This window comes from Grus americana, chromosome Z (genome assembly GCF_028858705.1).
Source record: "Grus americana isolate bGruAme1 chromosome Z, bGruAme1.mat, whole genome shotgun sequence".
Classification (NCBI taxonomy): domain Eukaryota; kingdom Metazoa; phylum Chordata; class Aves; order Gruiformes; family Gruidae; genus Grus; species Grus americana.
Genome location: NC_072891.1, coordinates 7,927,979 through 7,955,513, shown reverse-complemented (window position 1 = coordinate 7,955,513; position 27,535 = coordinate 7,927,979).

Here is a 27,535-nt window from a genome sequence, read left to right as displayed (position 1 = left end):
TATTTCTGTTGTTCTTCTTGTTAACTACTCTGTCAACAGCTACAGGCAGGTAGAAGCATATTAAAATTTGTGTTGCTAATATTTCAGATCACTGCATTTGGTCACTGAGGGTTATCTGTCTGCTTGCTTTGTGCTGCTTCTGCAATGACAGGGAGAAAATTTTTGGATGCATGAGCTCTGCAGTTGTCCCTTTACTGTTATTGATCCTTACACCAACTGCACAAACAAGGCTTCTCACTGAACCAGATTTCACATCTAGAAGCTGCAGAAATTTTCTGGGTGGGTTTTTTGGTGGGTTTTTTTTTTGGGGGGGGTGGGGGGGATTTGGGTGGGTTTTTTTGAGGGAATGTACTTATCCACATGAACACAGCCCCTGTGAAGACCTAGTCAGCCTCCAAAGCACCATCCCTTTTTGCAGTAAATGAGATTGCGGCCACTCTGAAAATCAGAGCCTTCAATTAAAGAAGCGTGTTCAATTGTGTATCTCCATGCATATGATAGCCAGGGACAGCAAACTCAGATGGCACAATAACTAATTCTGGCATTTTATCACTTCCGAGGGCTTGACTTAGCATACCTGTTCATTGCAGGTAATGAAAAAGACTTCTGGAAAAACAAACAAACAAAAAAACAAACCAAAACTAGAAATGTGGTTATGCTGTGTTTATGCTGACAATCTCATGGCTCACACAGCCCTTGAGCACTTAAGTAAAGGAATAAAGTTGGGCCAGGTTACGAAGTCATTCTCTATATGACATATATTCACTGACAATTTCTGACTTGCAATGCAGTACTCATCCAGACTTTCACCTGGTCAGAGTGCGCCTCAGTTACCACCTGAGCTGCATGACCAAGTTCTCTTTGCCAGGAAAGTAGGATGTTTTGGCAGAAAATCTGAATACCCAGAACTCTTCCTGGTGGCACTGTGGGTTGACGGACTTGTCTGGACTTGTTCGTGCCGAATATAGGGTCACTGTGAGTAGCGGGGCTCTGACCTGAGCGAGACTGCAGATTGAGCAACTTGCTTATCTTGCACTGATAAGCACTGGACCTGAACAAAGGCAAGAGATGAGCAACTTGCTGATCTTAACAGATATGGCTCCTGACTGTCTACTACTCAATCACCTGAGTGATGCTTGGGATGAGGGGGAGGCTTCACAGCCTGATGGTACTTCGGTAAAGCTAATTAGACCCGCGCACCTCTGTACTGAACGTCTTTGCTCTCCACTATTCCCCCTCCGCCCTGAACAACAATGCAACAAGCCTTGTTAAGGGCCAAATGGCACACAATACTTGACTTAGTCCCACCTCGCCAAAAGTATAAATCTGGCATTTAGAATCCTCTATTTTGAGAACCAAAACTCCAACTGTCTGGATGGGTCGATGGGCCTGGGTCTCTCTCCTCCGCAAGCAGGGACGCCTCTTTGGTAAGACTTGCGCCTGCGACTATGTTGGATGTTACCCCGGGAAAACTATCATTAATAGAGCACTGAACTATTAACTTGAGCTCAGAATTTTTGCAGTAAGTGTATTTATCAATGGCAATTCCAAACTTTTTATATCTGTCACCTCAATAACTTACCTATCTTTTCAACTTTGTCAAACTGTTTCAGTGAAAGTCCTTGGTGGGGCTCTGACAGGCAAGCATTGACTCTGGTAAGTGGCTACACACTTAATCCTTTAGACATAAACCATTGACCAAGTCTGGGACTAAAACTGGACCTAGCTGCACCTAGGGTCCTCTCTGAGAAGGAGTTTAGAAAGCAAGGGGGTCCTTTCTGAACCTTGTGACTCAATGGGAGGGCCTCCATCAGCCACATGTCAAACTCCTACCCTTTTACACGACAGGCACAGCCAGTACAGACGTTACAATCCAAGAACTTGGAAGCATCTCCAGCTTTCCTGGAGATCACTGTCTTTAAAAGCCAGGACAACACAAGAATAAGACTATTTATCTCTTGACAGCTATCAGAAAACAGAATGAAAGAACCTAAAATTTTAAATTCCTCTCCATTCTCTGCACATGAGTATATTCCAGTGGATAGAAACTTTTGTCACCATTTTTCCCTCAGCTGGACCAGATCTATCCTGTGCCTGATATGAACAAGATTACTATATCCTAAGATGTTATTACAATAACGATATTAAATCTCATATACTTTTTTAAGTAGCAAGCAAAAAAGTCATCAACAATTTCCTTAGTAATATTTTATCCATTTTCCCCAAATTTCCTCTCTCAGTCAAAGATGGCGAGCCTTTCAGGACTGTATCTTTTCAGGAGACGAGATAAATCAAATTACATTGAATTTATCAGAATCAGATGATTTTTAAAGTTATTCTCAGAAGCAAGACTGGAAAACCAATATCTGACTTCTAACCTGCCCTGACTAGTTTAGCTGTGGTCTGCTCTTATTCTACAAACCATCGGTTCTTTGTCCTCCGTCTGTTGTTGGTTACCACTTCCAGTATTGTTTCTAAAAGCTGTCTGTGAAAATAATCCTTCTCTAGCTTTTTTTCCCTACCTCTCTTTACAAACTCGGACAACTCAGATAATCTTCTGGCATTCTCTAGTAGCCCTTTCTTTAATGAGAAGATCAGCTGGCTATATAGCTTTCTTCAGTGTATACTGCCAGCTAATGGCAACTTTATTAGGTATCTGCAGTGAGATGATGAGCCACCTGGGAGTATTAACACCTGGATTTACAGTCACAATGGTAGAGCATATTGAAGTCCTTCACTACACTGAATTACTCAATAATAGCTTTTGGAAACATAAATAATCAAGAAGCATCATTTTTGAAGATAAAAGCCAAGAACATGTCTGGCTAATTGACCATGATGGAGTTATAATAGTGAAATACTGCACACTTTTGGAGGAAAGTTCTCTATCGGGCTGCCTATGTCTAAAGCATTGAGGGCTGGCAACTCTACCGAAGTTTATGGATAGAGACTCTTGCACACTGCTCCTGCCAATAAGATGCACATCAGATTTTACATTGGACTAATCTATCGCAATAAACTGTGGCAATCTAAGAACTACAGAGATAATGTGAAACAGGAGGAATTCAAACAAGATTAGCTCGTGGAGAATGCCATCAAGTTTGCTAATTCAGTTTGCATCAAAATCTGGGAAAGGTCAGATGCTGGTAACAACAGAATGTTTCATCCTGTTTCTCTGCATTCAGTTAAGAAAGTGTGGAAATCTATTTGTGCATTTTAATCCCTTTAACTCCAGCTGATTAAGAAAGTGCTCAAAGTTACATACAGAAATAACTGCTGTCTTGCAAAGAATAGATTTAAGCGTGAGCTTTATAAGTTGGCTGAGTTGAGATCTGTATTTACTCAAGTTACTTCAAAGGATTCAAGGCAGTGAAAAAAATGAAAAATATAAAACTATAGAAGTCTCTGAATATACGAATAATTTTATGTGCTTCTGCAGTGGTTTTGAAATGGAAGTTTTTGTTGTTTGCTTGTTGTTGTTGGTTTGGGTTGATCTGTTTTTTTTGGGGGGTGAGTTGTTGTAAATTTGATTTTGTTTTTCATTTCCAAAATTTGAACAGAAAAAAAACCTGGTAAAAATATTCATAGACTATCTACTCACTCATATAATTGATAAGTTCACCTCTGTTAAACTACAAAGATTTAAACAAGCAAACCAACCCCCAAACAACCCCCAAACTTTTTTTATTTAATTTGTATTCAATTTCTTTTTCATTTCCTATTCTTATTGTCAAAATTAAAAAAATAGAAATAATCCTCTACCTTCTCTCTACCAACACCCGAAATGTCTATGGATATTTTTTCTCTAAATACCAACATATGGTACTAAAAAAAAAAAAAAAAAAAAAATCACCACCAATAGATACTTAAACTTCAGGGAGTATCTCAACATATATAAACCAATATTGAAGAACTTATTTCAGTAACTATTTGCAAATAGAAACCACAACATTTTACTCACTGCCTCATGTAATTAACTGGTAAGCTACAGAATCACTTCTCCTTCTCTCCCCAACCCAATGAGTATTTAATTATTCATATGAAGTGGAACGGTTTCAACAGAACAAATACAAGAAATCCACGCTGCAGTATCTTGTAGCCCAGTGGTTAGCACGCAGCCCCACGGGGTCCTGCTTCTCCCCCCGCACCAGAGAGGCAGAATACTTTACTTTGGGCTGCTCACAGTGCAGGTGAACACTCCAGCAGGTTTCGGGGGTTCACGGTGCCTCGTGCCAGGATGCCTGTGGCCCCTGGTGCCCGTGGTGCCTCTGGGTGCTGCCCCTGGTCGCACAGAAGCTCCTGGGCCCGTCCTGACTCGGGATGCAGGACTGAGCCCTGAGGATAAAATGGCCACTCCGTCACTTCAGAAAATCTGACTTCTGACACAAGTAACTCATGTTCCTAGAAGCTCATTTATTATGCAAGGGAGGTTCAATAAATTAAGTACAATTTGATCTTGCACCACCACAGACTTTAAAATTCAGCAACTCACACTGCATGCCTCTTATCACGCTGCAGGGCCCAGGGGCTCCCTGGGGGCTGCGGGGGCCCCCCATGGCAGCAGGGCAGGGCCTGGCAGCCAGGGCCTGGTCCCACCATCCCGGCCAGGAGCGGGGCAGCCGGAGGGCAGCTGGGGCAGCCCCAGTCGCGGGCATCGGGCCCCTGTCTGGGGATGGGGACGGGCTGAGGCTGGGCCGGGATGACAGCCTGTGGGTGTACCCAACATGGCAGGACTGGTCAGGGCTTTGGGGAGCTGGAGGCAAACATCCTACAGCCTCAGTGGGGCAGGGACTGGCAGCCCCCCATGGGAGGAGAGGCAGCGACAGTGAGGCCCATGGGGGCCTCAGGGCATCAATCTGCAGTAAGTAAGCGTTAAGTATGTTTTAGAAATGGAAAATGAAATTAACTTCAGGCAGGGCTGAACAGGACACACAGTTCCTTCCGAAAATGTTTATGTAAATTCACCCTCACAAGCCCTTGTTGCTGTTTTCTCTACAGGTCCTAGGGTTATAAACTGCCCCACAGCCCTGCTTCTCAGGAAGGCCATGCTGTCACCCAGTGACATACTCCTGGCAGAAGGTCTGACTTGAAACAGTTATAAAACATATGTGCATAAAGCTTTGACACTTGATATGTAAAATCATATCTCCTGAAGTGCAATGCACTGCAGTATTCTACACTTTTTCATCCTGTCAATAACCCTTACAAGTGTCCATTTGATCACAAGTGCACTCCATATGTATTGACTGAGGGGAGGAAGATTATAGTAAACTAATTAGAACTACTAGGTTAATGGGAGTTCTCCCATACACATGCAAGTGTAAACCAGGCATGCCACACTGCCTTGGGACAGTGCTTGGTTTTATGAGGCAATGCTGAATGGGATTTGAGAATGTGGGGACCAGATGTAGAAGCAGGGGAAAAATCAAACCAAAGGGGGATATTGCAGCCAGGCTAGGATGCTAGCTGTAAGTTACGGATACTGGGGAAGTAAGCCAGACAGGTGTGGGTATTCTCCAAGGGCAACAACTACAGATACCTAAACACAGAACTCATTGGAGTGGTCATGGTAAACATTGTATACTTATTATGTGAATGAAATAATTCTATAGGAACATTATACCTGATTATTAATTAATCAGGCATCAGTAGTTGCTCCTCAAACAGACAAACTAAGAAAATGCCTGGATTTCATTTAACCAGTTAGGGCATTTGCAATTTTAATTAAGGAACTGGACATGAGAAAGACAAGTAGTGCAGAAATTGCTGAAAGGAATAATTAATGAACTACAAAACACAGGGCATGAAGCTTTTTAGAGTTGGTGCCATTTTCTTCCTTTCGCTGCCAACCAGTCAGATAAAAATTTGCTTAGACGAAGGCATCCCAATTTAGACTCAAGGGACCTCAGTGTCTATTGGAATCAAGACAATCTAAAAACAGCTCTGTTCTGCTTCAAAAAGGTAAATGAACCTTCTGTGGAAAGCAGAAGTGTGAAAGGTTCAGAAGAAACCCATTACAAGCTTCAGCACACACTTGTGACAAGAATTGTGACTCTCTATTTGCTGAACACAGTCTCCCCCAGGGATGCCAACTCACCTGCAAAGTTAAAACATTGCATTCACTTCAGCTTTTTTTTTTTTTTTTTCTTCTCTCAGATGGTGGTCTAATTGTTCCCAAAACATGAAGATTTTTTTAGCATTCTTAAGAGCAGAGATGTTAAAGGTTGCTGGTCAGAACATATTTTATTAAGTTGGATCCTTCTATGCTGTTGTGTCAAAATGGAAGTAGTATATACAAGTGTATTGGTTGCAATAAAGTTTTCTTCAGGATGTTTTCTCTTTCTTTTTTCTTTCTTTTTCTTTTTCTTTTTCTTTTTCTTTTTCTTTTTCTTTTTCTTTTTCTTTTTCTTTTTTTTCTTTTTCTTTTTCTTTTTCTTTTTCTTTTTCTTTTTCTTTTTCTTTTTCTTTTTCTTTTTCTTTTTCTTTTTCTTTTTCTTTTTCTTTTTTTTTCTTTTTCTTTTTCTTTTTCTTTTTCTTTTTCTTTTTCTTTTTCTTTTTCTTTTTCTTTTTCTTTTTCTTTTTCTTTTTCTTTTTCTTTTTCTTTTTTTCTTCTTTGAAAAGGAGAGATGGGTGCCCCAGTTCCTTTGGACATGAATCCAAATCATTCATTAGGAAAATAGATGTTTCAACACAATGTGGAAAAAGAACAAATTTCAAAACCTTGAAAGTTGCCTCAAAATGAAAGTGTCATTCTGTCAACAGCTCCAATTCTTTAAATTGTTTTGCCTGACACTTAGTAGAGCTTCCAGTAAATGGACATCTTTGATCATATCTGTAGAATTGTATGTCAAAATCGTGAAGCTCGTTGTTCACTTTCACTCTCGCTTTCTGTCTTCTAAATAAATGTTTGTAGCTTAAGTTTTGCATGTTACTTATATTAGTACAGAGAATCAACATTGCAAGAATCAACATTGCAAATAGGGTGAAACAATACTTAAATGCTACCAGAAGTTTACGATATACTCTCTCTCTCTCCCAAAATCTGTCACAGATTTTGGAGAGGATTCCCAGAAAGTGAAATCCAGGAGCTGTTGTTAAGTGTTAAGGGAAACTGTTTGCAAAAGTCAACTGCTTAAGAAAAACTAGGCAGTTATAAAAAAGGTTACAAATTCTTACATAGCGATAGGAATTATTCCTATTAGGCAGAATCTATAAAAACTATTACTCTCCTCTGACCATCACTAAAGGCCCAGGACAAGAAGGACAACTAAGGTACAGCAGTTAATGAGATCTCAGACTTCTAAAAGAAGAATATCTGGATGAAGCTGTTCCTAGTTTTTCCCAAATGTCAAAGATTAAAAAACTAGTATGAATGGAAATAACTGAAAATACTGGCATCTCACTGGCTCTTTTGTACTTTTCCTGTTTTGTTTAGTTCTGCAGCACAAAATCTGAAATAAGCATTAACAACAGCTAGTTTTGTCATGAAGATTCATTTTATGTTTTTTTCACATCTCCTAGCCTCTGGATTCCTTATTTAGATTTTGTCTGGTATAGATTCCTACTCACTTTGCCTGCAGCATCAGTTAATGAGCAGTGCCTTTATTCTAGAACAAAGTAAAAGAGTCATTATTGCACAAATTGTTTTCTGTTAGGAATCCAGGGCCTGGTCAAGGCAGGGAATTGGTTTGTTATGTTTCCACTGGTTAATTTTCAAGTCCTCTATTAATCATATACAAAGGTAAAAGTAGAGGTAATTTTTGCATTTGACTGCTTCTCATTTACATGTAGACTTGCTGTAAGTAAGTAACATGCAAATCCTGCAAAATTTTTGTTCCATCCACGTTTTAGATTCATAACCAGTCATTTGCAGGTATGGAGTGGCATATACACTTTAAGTGTTTAGTTTTCATGGCGTGCTTGACCTGTCAAAAAATGAATGGAGGTGCGTAGAGATCCTAGTGCAAAGCTCAAAATGAAGCTTATAAATGCCATGGGAACTGACACCCTAATTGTAGTTACTTTTTTTTTCCATGCAATGCCAGGTTAAGTGAATCCAAACCCAACAGCCATATACTTACAAGGTTCTAGTACCAGAGTTTTGCCTTTCTCCTCTCTAAAATACTGTAACCAAGCAACTGATCTCTCAGGTATTTAACCAGTGATATAAAGTCATAATTTTGTTATATTAGTTATAAACTGATGTCTTTCCCTCCAGTAGAAACTTTTTTCAGTATATACTTTCTCTGAGCCAGAATGAGTTTGACTGGTTTCCCTCCAAAAGGTAGCAGGGACTGGAGGATGCAAAATATTCCACATCTTGATGCCAGAAGTATTCAAGCATTATTTATTTTTTACTTTAAAAAACCAAATGGAAACTTGTAAAGTTTTTCACCAGTTCCTATATAGACATAAACAGCCCATCCTTCTCTCAATGTTCTTATCTTAAATCTATGCAGTTGCAGAATTTTAAAAGAACAGTCAAGTTGAAGAGTGTAGCAGCACAGCCAAGGGAGTGATAAAGGAGAAAAAGAGAAAGAGATGCAATAAGCCTGGGTTTGAAAATGAAGAGGAAAAAGGAAAAGCTTAGTCTAGCAGGTTAAAAAAAGGCTTGGTGAGGACAGCTCCACCCAATTTGGCACAGATAATATAGCTGACTGGCTTGCCACCTCATATGTACCAACTTTCAATCTGTGAATCTCTTTGGACCCATAATGCTTAGCACTGCAAATCATCCCCTGAAAGAACCTTCAAATCTTTGGAACTTATTGATACAATTACCTTTGTGCTGCTGAGCTGAATGCAATATGTCCATTGTTTGTCTGTAATCTTTGTCTGCAATTGCAAGAAAAAGAAAGGGGAAAAAAAAGTGTTAATCTGTGCAGTATGTATCATTTGAGTACTCTTCCTGTTTGGATCAAGCTAAGCTAAGAAATTCATTTAACCTTTTAGTGTCAAGTTTGATGGACCCAAGGTGACACTATATTTTTTCATTGTGCAGTACAGTTTATGATTGCAATAAACCTGAAGGAAAAATTGATGTTGACAAAGATTATATATATATATTTTTCTTCTCCTCCCGGTAAGACAGAAAAGTGACAAGTGTCACTTTTAAAAAGCAGTAGCCTCGCATACAGTCTAAGGACAAGGTTAGTCATCAATCATGTCTTTTCATAAGTCTTCGCTGATGAGTTTGACTTTGGACCTGCAATCTTTGAACCTTGTTTCAGCTTTTGTCCCAGAATCATAGATTCATTCATTCATTCATAGATTCATGGATTTTTAAGGCCAAAAAGGACAATTACAATCATCTTCTGTGACCTCTTACATTACACAGGCAGCAGAGTTCAAGCTATCATTCTCCCTATCCCTACTTCTTTCACAAATGTTTTCACATTGTTCTTCTCTTGCACTCAGTTGCTTACTAAACTCATTGTGATGCTAAAACCTTGTTCAGTACTGCCTCTGCCTCGACTTCTCCTTGTTTAGGATGTATTCCTGCCATGAATCTCTCACAGAATAACTCTTTGCATAAAGCTTGAAACTAATGACCTACAGCAATTGCTTGTTAAACGCAGAGAATGTTACCCCAGTCTCTTAAAAAATGCACATCGTCTACTAGTGTTCATCGGTAAAGACTGTCTTCCCTGTTCATCAACTAATCTCTTGAAACACATGCATTTAACAAGTGTTTTTCCAGAAAACAACTTCGTCTTAGTAAACATGGTAGAATTAAAGGTACCATTTTGATTCATATCCATATCTGACAGTTCTCCAAGCCTCCGTCTCCCATTTCCCTTTTTTTCCCCTCTGTCTCTTAAGTCTGTCTGAGTCTGTCTCTTTCCTTCTCTATCTACCTCATAAAAGTTTAAATGCAAAGGACTTCTCAGTTCACAGGTAAAATAAATTGTCAATGTGTGTCTAGTAACAGTTCATAGCCTTTTATTCCCCCCACCCCTCATACAAAAATTAATGGGATGCACCAATCTGCCATTGTGTCCTTGACATGTAATTTGTTATAAATAATAATACAGATGATTACAGGGAAAGCTACTACTGCTAGGAGTGCATCAGTTTGCTTGCATGGGGATAAATAAGACAGCTCTCTCTGTGGGTGACTCTGTCATCACGTTTTGTACTGGCGCTACCCAGCAGGCTTAACAACGTGAGTCCTGTCATGGCTAGTCTCAAAGTTTCTTCAGAGAGAAGCTGGAGGGCTAAAGCCCTTTTTAAAGAGAAATAACTAAAAGGAGTTAAAAATAAGTGGCTCTCCAATGGGCCGCTGTGTCGAATATATTTAATTGCCCACAAGTCGCATATCTTCCCTTCTTCGTATTATTGCACAAACCTGCTGCATTTCTATGGTACAGCAGTTACTCAGGTTTTATCTTCTACAGAGACAAGCTGTAATTTCTTTTATAGGGAAAGGGGAAAAAAAAGACTCATAACAGAGAAGGCAATTACAGGAGCAACAGTCAATGCCAAGGATGGGAGAAAGGGTTGCGTTGTTATTCAGGTGCAAACCTGAGAATCAAAAGTCCTGGAATCTATAGCAGTTCTGCCCCATACCGGTGTGGGTAATTAGACTTAGCAGTAAACTGGAGAGATTTACAGGGAAACTCTTTTTTTAATCCCTCTCCCAACCTTGAAACTGATTTCACCTTCTTCGTTTGGTGATACATCCAGTTTATTTATATTGTGGTACCAATTAGAAGACTCATTTAAATACAACTATGCAAGTTGTTATAGAAATAAATATCATTAAATAATCAGTTACCAGAACAATTCAAGAATTTCAAGTCCTGTGGTTTTGTTTGGGTTTTTTTTAACTTTTGTTTGAATACAAACCACATTTTCTATGAAAACAAATATGAATTTGCCACACCTCTTTGATGAACTGCCATAAGAACTATGTTACAGAATCAAAAGAGTTGAACAGAAGATTTGATGAATCATAGAGATCACTAGAACACAGGTTGCCAGGCAGTTGAGAGTTATGCTTTACACTTTTCCTGCTGATTTGGGTTATTTTTTTCGTAAAAGAAGCTTTCTTTTTGTGCTTCACAGCATAGTAGCAAGCATAATTCTGATTAAACCGTACTCTCTTTTGGATGGATGAGCTATGACGTTCATAAGGAACTGAGGCTTTGAGTGATGCAGTTTTTCAGCAATCAGATATTATTTGGTGCATTATGGAGACATAGTCTGTTGTAGGAGTACATGCCATTGGAAAGAATGAGTGTCAGTTACCTGAATGGTTCAGACTCCAGTAAGTGAAGGCAAGCAACATGAAATCCTGCATTTCAGCTTTAATAACAAACAAAACTCAGTCAAAAAGTGATTAAAAAAATGTTTCATTCTAAAGAAATCTTTTTGGAAAATTACATTCCATGCAGATTTTATTGTATTTCAGTTTTTTAATTCTGATTCATGACAAAAATATTAACATTGAGTTACTTGTATTTCCCCAGAACATTAAATTTTCTCATCTTATTATTTATCTTTTCTATTACTAAAAAGCCTCAGAGCATTCATTGTGATAGCATTTATATAAGTGTGGATAATAGTCTGCTTTTGCCACCAGCAGTTTGCAATTGAAATAGGTTGTATTATCAGATTATATTATCTACCCCAAAAGTTCAAAACCCAAACTATTTCGCCATATAGAAAGGACGTAATTGTAATCAATGGCAGTGACTTTCAAGAAGAGTGCACCCTCCACTGCTCAAGCAGGTCTCCCATTTCCCACTCACACTCACAGGGACACATCCTATTGTATAGTGAGAACATGATATTCTAAGTCCAGCAAATTGTTCTGCAAAAGCAGGAATGTATGGATTTCAGTGAGGTTTGCAAGACAGGATCAATGTCATGAATTATCTTTAACCACCTCATAATGGAACATTCCCATTAGACAAATGAAGGAAATATCTCATGGGGAGTAACAGGGTTGGTGAAGGTGAGGTCATCAAATCAATTGTATTCATTAGTGGAGGTAGCTGGAGAAATATATATATATATGTATATATATATATAAAGATTGCTATAGATATGGCAAAATATTTTGAAATATGAAGAGGTTGTGTTAACATATCTCCTGAATGTTCTAAAACTACATATTCCACAGTCAGAACCCCAAGCCCTTATTAAGCACTGAGAAAAGGAGAACAGATTTTCTCAGCAACCACTAAGAATTCCCAGTTTGGATCAATACAACAAGGAACCACAGGTGCTTAGCCCTTTTGAAACTTGTGTTTAATTTAGTTGGTTATGCCATTTTGGTGCCTGCCTTTAAATCCTTATATCAAAAAATCTTGTTCTGCATTTATATGCAACTGTTGTTTATGCTTTCACTTCCAGTTTGATTTGCAGCATAGATAAGAGTTCTAAAATAAAGCTAGCATGTACTGACAAGCTTTATGACACTGTTTTAAATATTGCTGTGGAAAACAAGACTTTAAGACAAAAAAATCCACAAACCAAACCAACCACAGCCCTAACCCTAAACAAACAGATAATAGCTATCAGTATTAGAAAACTACTTCACTGAATTGCGTCCTAAATATGAAATCATCAGGTTTCTCTTCAGTCTTTAGGGATACCGTCTAATCATTTAATTATTTTCTGCTTCCATACCTGTTTCCTCTCCATTGATGGAGAATGGCTCCATAAGGTTTAAAAAGTTGAGCCAAGACACATCTTTGTGTTGCCATATAAAGGTGGGCTGTTTTATTCAAGCTGCCATTGGAGATGTTACGGGGAAAAGTGTTGTGGGAGGGAATACAGCATACACACTGCCCTTCACCTGAGGAGTAGCTGCTGAAAATACTGAAGTGGAATAAAAAAACACATCCTTGAAGCACATGTCTGTTTTATAACCTGATATTAGAAATAGCGTAAATTTAACTATATGATCAATCTTCTCTATTTCCTATTTCCTATTTCCTTATTTTTATATCTACTGAAATTCATTCCTTTAAACAAACAGGCCTTCCTTTTTTTTTTTTTTCCCCCATTTTCACCATATTTTTTCATTGGTGTCTTCCTTTGAAGAAAAGTACCACACCCACACCCACACCCCAGTTTAGTTTAGAAATAAATCAATATCTTTCAAAGGTGGAAGACGTGTACTCAATGAAAATAGCAAAAAAGCTTGACTGTGGACAAGTCGGATGTTAAAACATAATAAAAATAGGATGAAAAGATTACTGTGAGAAACAAGCTGCTAAAGTTTCTAAAATAAAAGAAGTAATAATAAAAAGTTTTTCATATCCATCAAAAGCAAGAAACTTGCCAGAGAGTTTATGGGATTTACAAATGACCAAGATGTAAAAGAATCATACAAGGAAGATAATGTCATAACAGAAAAGAAAAATGAATACTTCATATCCATGTTCACTGTGAAGAAGGGAAATTCTGTTTCTTCTCTGTGTTTGACTGTCAGTCTCAAAATGAAGTGTCAGCAGAGGAGATTTTAGACATATCGATAAAAAGTAACAAATCATCAGGACCAGATGGTCTGAAAGAGATTCAAGTCTATAATTACTGAGTTAACTGTGTATGAAACACTACTGCTTCAGTATAAGAGGTAAGGAGGCAAGGGGGTGAGGGAGTAATGGGTAAGGGAAAAGGAAATGGGGAAAGGAGAAAGAAGAGAAGAGAAGAGAAGAGAAGAGAAGAGAAGAGAAGAGAAGAGAAGAGAAGAGAAGAGAAGAGAAGAGAAGAGAAGAGAAGGGAAAGGGGAAAGAGGGAAAGAGGGAAAGAGGGAAAGGGGAAAAGGGGAAAAGGGGAAAAGGGGAAAAGGGGAAGAGGAAAAGAAAAAAAAGGGGGAAAAGGATAGGAAAGGGTAAAAAAGAGGAGGGGAGGGAGAGAGGGAGGGAGGCAGGAAGGAAGGGAAATAAAAAGAGAGAAAAGAGAGAAAAAGAGTGAGAGAAAGAAAGAAAGAGAGAGAGAGAAAGAGAGAGAAAGAGAGAAAGAGAGAAAAGGAAAGAGAAAGAAAGAAAGAAAGAAAGAAAGAAAGAAAGAAAGAAAGAAAGAAAGAAAGAAAGAAAGAAAGAAAGAGAGAAAGAAAAGGACAGTCATTGCTTGTAAAGAAGTCTTGTTCAAGAACTGAAGTCGTAAGCCCAATCAAAATTTCTGCTACTTTCACTGTCCTTAACTTAACATTGCACTAAGATTGCATGCAGAGCTTCTGCTAGTAGATATTTGTTGTTTTTCATTAAAAGGAAAAAAAAAATCCATGATTTGGAAGACTACCTTAGCAATTTGATTAATGTGAAACCACTTCTTTTTAAGTATTCTGAACACTTAACACATTTTTGAGCTTAAAAGTTTAGATACTAATTTTTTCTTCCATTTCCTCCACAACGTGGTTGCTATCACATCAAACTTCTTGCTCTCTTCATTAAGAAAACAAATCACAGGAACGTTAACAACAAAAGCTCTCCAAAACTGTGTTTAATTCTTGTTCTTTTAAGGAAATGCAAAGTTCATTGCTGACGACATGACAATTTTCCAATCAAACATTTCTTTTAGTTGCAGAGACAGAAAGCATGTGAAAACAAAAAAGCATTTGGGCAATAACAGCTTTAACAAAGCTCACTACACAGTGGCTGCTGTCGCTGTGAAATACCAGTCTTTGAAGGGTAATACTAATTCAAGTAGCATAGCACTGCATACAGGTAAGGGGTCCAAAGACCTTGAATGTTGAAAAGGACTACAGATCTTCAAAGTCTCACATACAAACAAAAAAAAAAGAGGTGGTACATAATGGAGATCTGAGTAATGTAAAAGGTTTTGTCTGTGAGGAAGGGAGGTGAAGGGGAGGGAGAAATAGAGGATGGAGTGGAGGAGAAAGAGAGACAGGTGGAATATGAGTTTTAAGCATTGCAGTCAGAATGTGTGAGTTGTCACCTGTTGCCTAGATCTCACAAACAGCAATATCCAGACTTAATGAGCAGCTGAATGTCAGTGGTGGCCTGAGAAAGACAGTAAGGCCATTACACCAAATCAAACAGCAGGTGAGGTATTTTGATAGGAAAAGGGATGGATGGTTTGGGTGTTTGGTCTCTAATAGAAAAGTACCAAAAAGGAACTATGTCAGAGGTGAGGAAAGTTGGTCATGATTGTTGATAAGAACACCTGGGCCAAATTTGAAACAAAGAGAAAAAAATCTATTGAATTTAGGAGACTAGCTGCAGAGATGTCTAATGACATAGCAAAAATAAATAAATAAATAAATAAATAAATAATTGGAAAGACAATGCAATGAAAGATAGAAAAAAGGCCCAAACTTAAAAGAAGAAACTGAGACAGCAAATTATGCAAATGCATGTACTTGCTGGGTTTTTTTATCTTTATGATGATAATATAATTTGACATTCCTTGTCTGTAAAGCCAATGACATTTTTCACTTTCACTTTAATAATTTCCACCCACCAAATAATTTCTTTTAGTTTGGCTCCAAATTTAATTGATCTTTGTTTAAACTTGTGGTCAGCTAAAAGAAAAAAATAAAAAATCCAAACTTACAACTAGTAAATAGTAGTGATAGACCTGCAGGCTAGGGCCTATCACTCAGGATATTAATGTTTCAAGTTCAAGGGGAATTTAACCCCCATTTAGAGTCCTTCAGAAGGCTTGTTAAATGATCAGGTGAATAAAGCTTATATCAAAACTGTTTCATTTTCATAATTACATAAAAAATAATTGAAATAAATACTGAAACCTGGAGGTCCAACTGGACTAGAAATTTTTGTTATACACCCTCTATGACTCTGTTTACCACTTAATAAAACTAAAGCTGAAAAGGATCTTCCTCTACATGCTTTGATAGAGTTTAGGAGTAAATAGTCACTGCTCTAGAAGGAAATGCTTTGGATTAAAGTCTTAATTCACAGAGTGGATGATTCAGTGTTTGATTCCTGCCTCTGGCCATATTGATGGCAGGGTTTTCAGAGGGGGATTTTCCTCAATCCTTCTTCGTCTTGGAAGCGGCCAACTTCAGCACTTTTTAAATACAAGGTGAGAAAGAGGAATTTTTTTTAAAAAAATGTGGTTCTGTGGGATACCTGAATTTTCATTGTAGAAAACTGAACAATCAGAACAAAGATGGAGAGAGATTTTTCTCCAACTATCCAGGAGATAAAAATGTTGAAACATTCTTTTAAGAAGGGAGCTATATTGCTCAAATGTTGTCAAGGAGTAAAGTGAATTGAAACTGTTCTAGTCACTGAGCTTTTGGGTAAAAGGGAAAAGCAGCTCCAAGAAGATTGCTCTTCATGTCCTGAACTCTTCTTCCAAGTATTTAACTTGTACTTTAGAATCAAAAGTAACATTTCACTTAAAGAAAAAAGAAGGGGTGTGGCGAAGAGAGAATCTTCACCTTTAGTTTTGTCTACCCATTTTACTTGTTTATTTTTCACTTATTTTTCCTGCAACTAAGTCAGAAAGTAATTTTCATAGACCTATTTGTAGTGGTTTTATTTTCAATGTTTACCTTGATTTAAATTTCTTTATACAAAATATGAAGTTTGAAGAGTATTGAGAAGCCTAATTGTTTAGGAGAGGATTTGAGATACAATTTTCCTGGTTTATAGTTAAAGGCAAAGACTTCTCTATTTATTCATTTAAACTATAAAGACGATTTTATTTTCCTCAAAATCATGCTCATTTCATTTCATTTTATTTATGGATAAAAATAGCTGAAGATAATCTTTCCCACAGGAGTACAAAGACAAATATATTAACAAGAGCCAAGACATTTCAAAATTAGCCAAATGGCCCTTACTGTTCTCAGCAAACTTTCATTTTCACCAGTACAGTTTAGCTGTTGACCTGCTGGGAAGCAGCTCTGCAGAGAAGGACATGGGAGTCCTGGTGGACAACAAGCTCTTCATGAGCCAGCAATGTGCCCTCATGGCCAAGAAGGCCAATGGTCTCCTGGGGTGCATGAAGAACAGTGTAGCCATCAGGTCGAGAGAGGTTCTCCTCCCCCTCTACTCTGGCCCTGGTGAGGCCACATCTGCAGTGCTGTGTCCAGTTCTGGGCTCCCCAGTTCAAGACAGACACGGAACTACTGGAGAGAGTCCAATGGAAGGCCACAAGGATGATGAGGAGACTGGAGCATCTCTCGTATGAGGAAAGGCTGAGAGAGTCGGGTCTGTTTAGCCTGGAGAAGAGAAGACTGAGAGAGGATCTCATCAATGCTTAGAAATATCTAAAGGATGGATGTCAAGAAGATGGGGCCAGACTCTTCTCAATGGCGCCCAGGGACAGGACAAGGGGCAATGGGCACAAACTGGAACACAGGACATTCCATCTGAACATGAGGAAAAACTTCTTCACTCTGAGGATGACCGAGCACTGGGACAGGCTGCCCAGAGAGGTTGTGGAGTCTCCTTCTCTGGAGAGATTCAAAACCCACCTTGATGTGATCCTGTGCAACCCCCTGTAGGTGATCCTGCTTTAGCAGGGGGTTGGACTAAATGATCTCCAGACATCCCAACCCCTACCATTCTGTGATTCTATGATTTTGTATGTTCTTTTTGTTGTTTTTTCTTTGGGGTTTTTTTGGTTTTTAGTTTGCTTGCTTGCTTTTTCAAAAAAAAAAAAAAGAAAAAGAAAAAAGAAAAAGAAAAAGAAAAACTGATACATCTAAATGAAAGACACAACACAATTCAAGCAGCAGAACAGATGAAATAATCATTTTAGAATCCATAATGACAAGGCCATTTTTTCATATCATCAAAATATAGTATTTATATTAAGGAAAATGCATTTCTATATTGAATTGCAGAGAGAGGCTTTAAGTCTATGTTTGCTGAAATCAGGCAAAGTTGCAAGGTATATTCCTTTCTAAGCCACAGTGCCATTATTTCAAACCTTTTCAAGAGGGACAAGAGCAAAGAACAGTGCAAGACCCAATACACGTAAAAGTGACTGTCTGCAGACAAGCAAGACACACCAGTGGTTTTCAGTATCTAAGGAACTTGGGCTCCGGGCAAGTAAAATCATATGCCCAGCAATATGAGGCCTTGATCTCAGTTAAGACCTCAGGTTCTACCTCAGTTCAAATGCTGTTACTACTGCTAAATTTCAGTACAGAAGTTGTCTTAAAAGGAAATTGTAATTCCTGGAAGGCAATGCTTTCTCTTGATCCAGTCTATGTCTGCTTGGGTTGGGTTGTAATTCTGCTGCTACTATCTGTCTTTGCCAGGGGACATGCATCCAAGCTCAAAATGAGAACTGGTGAAACTTGTCCCTTTTTTATGCACTGGTAGCCAAGATCTCCTGGTTACCAGGAAATATCTAGACTGAAAGTTATTGAATTTTTACTGTGTTGATGACAACATCCACATATTTCAGTGTAATTCTGATAAAACAGAGACATAGACAAACAGATAGAAGATGCAGTGTACCTATATGTTTTCTTTTTAAACAGCTTACATATATATATAAAATGCCATACTGGATCATAACTCAGATTTACTGATACTCATCTGAACAAAGTTCAGTACTGCTATCTACAGATCAAGAATTTTGGGACTTAAACTGTAAAACTGTAAGAGAAAACTGGGACCTTAACATACTTGCAATTCCTTCATGGTTAGTGTCTAAAATTTCAGTCCTCCTGGGAGGATGATTCTTTTCTCATCTAGTTTAATTGTATACCAGTGTACCTCTGACAGCTTTATCAAAGGTCCTAATTTATACCAGTGGAACTGTTGACAGATGTCATTATCTATTTCACAGAATATTTATAACCTATCTTGAGAGACTTCCACAGATCCTTTCCCCCTTCCTCCCCGAATGTATCACACTTTACAGTACACTTCTATCAGGTCTACTGCTATCAACTGGCTAAAATCTGTCTTGGCAATTTGTTATTCCTGGTACTTTGGAGATGTCATCTAATACCAGGAATTTAAGCTGAACTTATTTGGACAAACAACTTCCTTTAAAATTGATTGTTTGATTAAGTATGATAGAAATTATTATGACAACAAAACTCATGAACAATTTAAGTCCTTAAGGTGACTTTCCAAAGTTGACAAGGGATAAAAATGTAGATATATTTTAAATCAATAACATAGAGAAATATATCTTAATATATTTTGAAACTGGTCATCATAGATCTGCAAATCATTGTGAAAAGATAAAGCTTTGGTAAGATGGATGTATGAGTCCATAAGACATAGTTATATATTGGTAGAACTTCCAAATTTAATTTCTATTAAATTCTTCTCCTCAGGACTCTCCCTGGAGATGACAGCAGGCCTTTTTTTTCAAGGTAGAATCAATAAATAAAGGCAAATAAGAAATTAATCAAAGATATTTTAATATCAATATTAAAGATGTCTTCAGTGTGTCATCAGTGGAATGATATTGTGTACATGTAATTAATATAGATTGTTTGCTAGACAATTCTTTACAAGGAACATTCTGGAAGTACAGTAATTCAGTGTTTTCATTAGAATTCAAAGCAAAAGCATAGCTTAAAGAGATGGAGAGATTTATTTTTCCTGTTTACTCCACATCCAGTTTAACACAGCTATCAAAATGCTAGCACCATTGTGTCCCGTATTTGATACTGATGGTGACTATTGTGATAATGATAATGATAACAATAGCAATTGTAGTAATAATCTTTTTTCTTGCTTCTTCCACCCAAACATGTCAGATAAATTAAGACTCTGTGTGTCCTATGCAAAGAAAGTAAGAGTGATTTTCATCCTTTTAAAAAACATGTAAAGAGAAGTAAAAGAAAGTTACACTGAAATATATTTGTATTCTTCCTTTTCACTTTTCATTTCATTTTATTTTTTGTTGCAGGGATGAACTTTATTCAAAATAACTGTAAATTATCATCCAAAATATGGCATTTCAGTCATATGGTGGTTTCTCAATAGATTGATCAAGTGTGTGCACAGTGTATTTAATTGTCTTTACTGTCTTTCACTTGAGTTTCTTAATCTCTTAGTTACTGAGACATATCTTTTTTTTTTTTTTTTTTCCTAGCCCTGTATTCAAAGCCAACTCCTGAGGAGCACGAGAGGAAGTTGGAAGTCTCATCTGCAGAATAAAGGAGTTGAAGAAGAGGTTCTTCTGCCATTAAAAAAACCCAAACAAAACAAACAAAAAAAGCCAGTTATCGACTATATATATAATATTTATATAGCATCTATGTAAGATGTCTGTGTAGGTTAAAGTAGGGTAGTTCAACTTCTGAGTCCTGATATAGTATGGGTGGCAATCTTAAGAAAAACAGCTTATCTCAAGGAAGGGAAGAGATTTCAGTGACAGCCTTCTCTTTTGTAGCTGGTATTCCCATCTGCCCTAGATGTCACCACTCTGATACGTGGGAACAAAACATTGTGGGCAGAAATGTCCTCATTGAGTCCAGGGAACGTATCTATCTATCTTGATATTTCCACTGCTTGAGCCAGGTGCTTCACTTCTAGACATTTTAGTACTGAGAAACACCATGCCTAGGGTCCTTCTTATACCCTTCACTCTTTGCCTAAAAATCCTTGTTACAGATAGGTCTGATTCTGATTCTCTTAGAAAGATGTCACTGAAACCAGTGAGATTCACTGCTTTATAATGATAATTGTTGCATGATCTGGTCTTATATTTGTCAGAGTCAAAAGAAAGTCTGACAGACTGTAAAAAATATATATATATAAAAAAGAGGGTTCCTATTAACTGTTTTCAGATACAAAATGAATTGAAATGCTCTCATAGCTGTGACTCCTCACTGTGATTCAAAGAGAATAGAGTAGAACAAATCAGAACAGAACAGAACAAACTATTTCAGTTTGAAGGGACCTACAATGAACATCTAGTCCAACTGCCTAATTCGGGGCTGACCAAAAGTTAAAGCATGTTATTAAGAGCATTGTCCAAATGCCTCTGAAACACTGACAGGCTTAGGGTATTGACCACCTCTCTAGGAAGCCTGTGCCAGTGTTTGGCCACCCTCTCAGTAAAAAAATGCTTCCTAATGTCCAGTCTAACCCTCCCCTGGTGCAGCTTTGAACCATTCCCATGCGTCCTGTCACTGGATCCCAGGGAGAAGCGATCAGCACCTCCCTCTCCACTTCCCCTCTTCAAGAAGCTGTAGAGAGCAGTGAGGTCAGCCCTCAGCCTCCTTTTCTCCAAACTAGACAAGTCCAGAGTCCTCAGCTGCTCCTCGTAGGACATGCTTTCCAGCCCTTTCACTAGCTTTGTTGCCCTCATCTGGACGCATTCAAGGACATTCACATCCTTTTTAAACTGTGGAGCCGGAACTGCACACAGCACTCAAGGTGAGGCCACACTGATGGGGAAATTCCCCTTAAATCTTCACCCTTTGATGTGTAAAGAACATGTGCAAAGTTAAAAGTTAAAGAGTTACTCCTGAAAGACATTTATCTGAGTGTTATTCTGATGACATTGTTTCACCTTATCCCCATCAGGGGTTTCTCAACACAATCTGTTCCTCCTGTGAATGCAGAATTGGGATGTTTGAACTTTTTTGAATCCCGAAGTCACCCTAAGCTGTTACGTTGCAGCCCAGTTCCAGATGTCTCCTACCTGGACACCCCTTCCACCCAGGAGATCAGCTGCATGTTGATGGCCTCCAGGATACTCATGCTTCTCCCTTGATTTAAATGAGCACCAGTCCATTAGGAAGCAGCAATTACAAGGCCCTGGCCACAGCACACTTGTCCTGTTAGACCCATTCCTCTCATCTGCTTCCTCAGTGGAGTGTATTGAAAAAGGCTCAGAGGATGGAGCCTAAGGAGATGAAGCAAGAAAACAACGTCCAAAAGGTACAAAACACACTAAAACCAGAAGGAAAATAGAGTCCCCAGCTGAAAGGGGGACCGTAAGCCAGCTTATATAAAACAGCTCTTCAACTAGCAGCTCTCGCAAAGCTACTAGTTAGTATTCCATTTCCAGGCTCTGGCAAGCACCCCATCCCATTATAAGGGAATATAATCTTCTTTTTGCTACATCGTTTGTTTTTAATAAATCACATGCAGAGCTTTTATATCATAAGCCTCCAAAATAAAACTCGTGTGCACACATCTCACATAAATAAATAAAATAATAAACACACATGCATACACACACAAGCAGAAGCCAAATAATTACTGAGTTGCCAGGGTCCCAAATGCTGGATTGTAAATTATAGATTGGTTTGGGAATCTTGCCCTGTTTGACTCAGTCATGATAAATATGCTTTAAAATGTAAACTGTGTGATGCTGATATACTGTGGGTGTTTTCACAGGGAGTCTGGGTTCCTCTGATATATTATTCTGGCTACTACAGAAAGGTCAGCATTTTACCTGCTTCTAGAGCAGAGACAAACTCTTGTAGGTCTGGACAATGCCATGACTTTTCTTTGGCAACTTACTCTGTTTCCATATGTTAAAAGTGGGACCGCAAATCTCATACTTAGCCACAATGAGGACTCATGTAATTTTCTAAATAGGCATAGTTAACAACTCCAGATATGCACAGTAAAACACATAATTATTCAAAACTATGATTTTTGTTATAATAAAATTGTGACTTTTTGTTTTCCCTGCTAGTTTTATGTGTGTGGGTACTTTTAGTGCATGTTTTTCCAGCCTCTTCCTGTAATGATAATAAGTACAAATTTGTACAAACAAAGAGACAAGGTTTTATTGTCAGAAAACCACACAGATCTGAGAAATACAAATTTAAGAGATGAAAAAAAAAAGATTGTGAGACATGGCAAATTCATAGCACAAAGTAGAGGTTGTCTAATGCAGAAATATAAGACACTAAACTTGAACTGAAAGCAAAATTAATTTCCTTTTATTCAAGCCTACATTCAATTTATTGCCATCCCAAGCTGCAACTAGGTGACATTTCCATGAAGGCCAGCTCTTCCAATGTACCAGTGTAGATGCATCGGTAGTGGACCATGAAACTTTAACATTGTGTGCTACTCCACATAAATGAGAATGGTGTGATAAAAAGAAATAAGATCTTTAATAGAAAGAAATAAAATAATTAAAAATCATCTCAAAGAGACAATGTTTAATTTACTTTGTTTTGAGTTAGTGTTTTGGTAAAGTGTTATGGCAGGCTGTTTTGCATTCATAGTGACAGGAATATATGATATGGAGCATCCTGGTCCCCATGTACTATAGGATGATGGCTGGGAATTTTCTCCTGGCGAGTTTGTGGGTGACATTAAATTGGAGAAAGGGGTAGCACTGTAACTCAGAGAAATCTCCACAGGTTGCAGAAATGGTTTTTCATAAACCTCATGAAGTTCAAAAAAGACAAATACTAAGTCCTGTATCCAGAATGGAATAACACCATGCAGCAGTACAGACTGGGAACCAACTGGCAAAAATAAAGCTTTGCTTTGTACTTTCTCATTCTGACTTCTTTTTTGTTTACATTGTGTTTCTATAGACTGGGAAGGGCAGGGACATGGATGGAATTGTGGTGTTTTTTCTGTGTCTGTATGAAAGGTTGTTCCACAAGTGATTTTTCCATGGGCAACTGCCCCAGAAAACAAGAAAAAGAAGAAATAGTCAGATAAGTTCAAAAGAACACAAGCCAAAATGGGTAATATCCCTTTATGCTTCTACATACTATTTTATGATTTAAAGATAGCTCGTATTCTAGTTTGTGAGCTCAGACCACTGATTCTAATGGCCTTTAAGAAGACTTTTCAGTGTCCCTGTATAGAAACTCAAAGGTTGAAATGCAACATATGCAATCAAAAATACTCCGTGTAGTTCTGAGCAGAAGGGGAAGGGGAAGGGGAAGGGGAAGGGGAAGGGAAGGGGAAGGGGAAGGGGAAGGGGAAGGGGAAGGGGAAGGGGAAGGGGAAGGGGAAGGGGAAGGGGAAGGGGAAGGGGAAGGGGAGAAAGAAAGTGAGAAAGAAGGGGAGGGGAGAAGGAAGGGAACACAAACCTGAGCATAATTGGTGCTCTAAAAGAATTACCTTTCATCTGTGGTATTTCATAAGGAAGGATATAAAATCTTAAGTGGCATAAATTCTTTGTGTCTACAAAGGTGTGGTAGGCATTTACTATATATTACAGATGCATTAGACACGTAGATAAGATTGTAAAAGGCATGGAACAATCACTGGACACAGAACTGCTTCAGGCGCACCAATCTACAGGTGCTAGCGTACTACAATTACAACAACTAGGTTGAATTACAGCTACCCAGCAGAGATGTAATAAAGGTATGAATTATTGACTTGGCATCATCCTGAGACAGCTTTGGTCACAGCCTTGCTATGTTTTGGAGATGATAGAATGAGATTTGTGTGATGTAAAATTATAATCAAAGACAGTTCAGGATGAAAGATGACCGCCAAGGTTATGAACCTTAGTGGGAGGCTGCATACTCTGATAAAAAAGGAACTGCAAGGGAGAAAGTATTGATCATTTGGTTGCATGGAGCCAACCCAAAACACCAGGCTCCATTCAGAATTTAACTTCAGGATTTATTCACTTGTCCAAACAGTACATATAACTCAGGGACTTAATTGTATCAGAGTGGGCAAGGATGGGAACAAACATAGCAAACGACAGCTTCGAACCCCAGGGTGATGCAGGTTGCCACTGGAGAGAAAAGAAAACGGGAGGAAAGCTTTTGGTACAAGATGCAGGGAACACAGGCGTAGGGGTTTAAGATTTACAAAATCACTTTGTAAAGCAGAAATAAGTCCCTGTTTCTGTATCTTACAGCTTTTGTTTATGTTTTTTAATATCGGCCCTATGTGGCTGCTATTTTGTCTCTGAAATAGTTATTAATATCTCATGACGTTCAAAAAGGGGAATTTGAAAGAAGTTAGGATGAAACTGTTCTGTGCATCAGGACAGGAATAGGAAGATAAACATCTCTCTCTATCTCTCTGTCTCTCTATCTCTGACACAAACGCCCATAATGGCAATCTTTGTGCACTTTCTGAAATAGGGTTTGAAACCACCTTAAGGAGTCTTTCATTCTCCACCATAGCTGTTGAAGCAAGGTTCTGTGGGTCACTCCTGTTGAATACAGCATGTGCCTAAAATGTGACATGGGATAAAGAGCATTACTATGGTTACAAAATCTTGTGCACACTGATAATAGTCTGAGATGGGGTGGTTGGATTTGTGTGTCCTGAGAGAATGAATATGAGGATTTAGTTAGCCAAAGCAACCATGTAATGTCAGCGATAGTAATGTACTGAAAGAAGACGAGGTTGAGAACAAAGTCAGTACAACACTACCCGCAATTTCTTTCTTTCTTTCTCTTGTTTCTCTCAGCTCCAGTTTATGTTTTTCACTGGACAACTGTAGACTAAGTTTGCCTTGAATTTTAAGAATTATGCAAAACAGAAATCCTGAAAACAAAGCACAGGGAATTGCAGAAATAATAGCTATATATCTATATTAAAAAAAAAAAAAAAAAAAAAAAGTGGAGCCTTTTCCAGATCTGAACAGCAAATCTTTGTAAGCAATTCAAAGTATCCCTCCTGCTTTCTTGTCTGTCCTTTCCCCAGCATTTTACCAATTATAATCCACTCATCCACTCATCCATTGGTTCCAAAATTTTTGTCTGGAACACGTCCTTTGATCAGATTTCTTACTCATGACTGTTTATTTCAGCACCTTTCTGATAACTTTTTTTTTTTTTACTTTGTTAGCATACATTTTTGTTAAACATTTGAAAAAGTCATGCTCCTACTAAAAAGTCACTTGTACTTAAATGTAATAAAAAACAAATATTACAACATATTGGTATTAATCAGAGAGAGACCGTCTAACCTATTACAGTATGTCATATGTGCTTTAACACACTTGTCTTAATGATCACGTGAAAAACCTAATATAAAATAAGAGCCAAGACTGAAAATGTTAATTACAAGCTTATGACTACAAGTATTCCATAAGGTAATGAATCAATTAATTAAAAAAAATAAAGGTTTATAATGAAAGACTCAAAGTCTTTTTTTTTTTTTTTTTTTCCCCAGGATTCTCAAAGAACAATGTTAGCTGAATGAAAAATTCCTGTGCAGAAATTGAAGCACAAAATAACAGAGAAAAAAGGGAGTGTGAGACTAAGATGATAGATTTAACCTGGTCTTTATTCTTCCAATTTTCTCTTTTCTTTTTCTTCCTTTTGATACTAAAAATTTATTGTGAGAAAAGAAATTGAGAATAAAGTGGGGAAAAGTGAAAGTGAATAAACAGTCTGGGAATTTTAATATTTGGAGGTCATCAAGAAAATGGAAAACTTATCAAACAATAAACAAAAATAAAATCTGTTAGATATTTTTCACTTATTTTTAGTTTTATTAAAGTGTTTACTTTCTATAAAAATATTTTATTTACAAAATTTCACGTACAATATAGTTCTTGTTATAGTTCGTCTATATCTCCATCTGGTACTTTAACAACTCACCTAGTTATTTCACCCATGCTGTATCTTTCCCTTGTTATTTGTCTTCCATATTTGTGTGGAGGGAAATGAAACAAAAGTCAGTTTCTCCCTTGGAAATAACACTTCCTTTTAAGAGGTCATTAAACATCTGTCTCTCACTTGCTTATTCTGTCCTCAGCAAAGTCCTTTATTTTTTACTACTAAATGACCATTTTTATGGACTACATTTTTTGCCTTCCTTCTTTTCTTTTCTTTTATTCTTTTTTCTTATCTTAAATCCTGCCAATGCTTACAGGAATAAAGGTCAATAGCTGTAATCTAGTATCTCACATCAGTGAAGTCTGAGATGATATCATGCAGCATTGTCTACTTAGTCAAGTTTCGTTCATAAGCAAGCTTTTCTAGATGTTTAAGACATCTGGGTCAAAGTCTTATTTTCAGCCTGATTTGATCATACACATGTTTAATTTAAAATAATGAAACACTAATTCATAGATTTACACTGTGCCATAGGACAGTTTTATGTCTCTACATAATTTCAAATCACATATGAAAAATACAGTAACTTGTATTAATGCATTTCCACAACATGATCAATTACATTGTATTTCCCAGCCATTGAATTACAGTTTTATAGCATCAATAACAAATGTAATAAAATTATATTTCCTTATTAGGTCTTTTTTAAAGAAAAAAACCAAAACAATAACTGAGAATTGTTTTCTTCAAAGTTACTTTCTTTTAAAAAATGGTTTAATTGTTCTTATATTGCATAATAAAAGAACAGACGGTATTGACAAAATTAATTCTAGAAAAAATGGTGGCTGTTTGTTTTTTATTTTCCAATAAAGCACAATACTTGACTGGAATTTGAAAAATGGCCTAATAAAACGAAATCACTTACAAAAACGTAGGAATTGGTGAAAGAATTGTTTTAATTTTTGTCATTCAGTAGGTGATGTGAAGAACTGTAAATAACTATAAATATTTTGATCTGATTTTGATTTGGACCTTATTTGCAATTATTCTAATTGAAAAATGGAAAATGTTCCAGAGTGGGATTTTTTATATGTATACTTGATACATATTGCTTTTCACCAGACATTTCTCATCTTCCCTCTC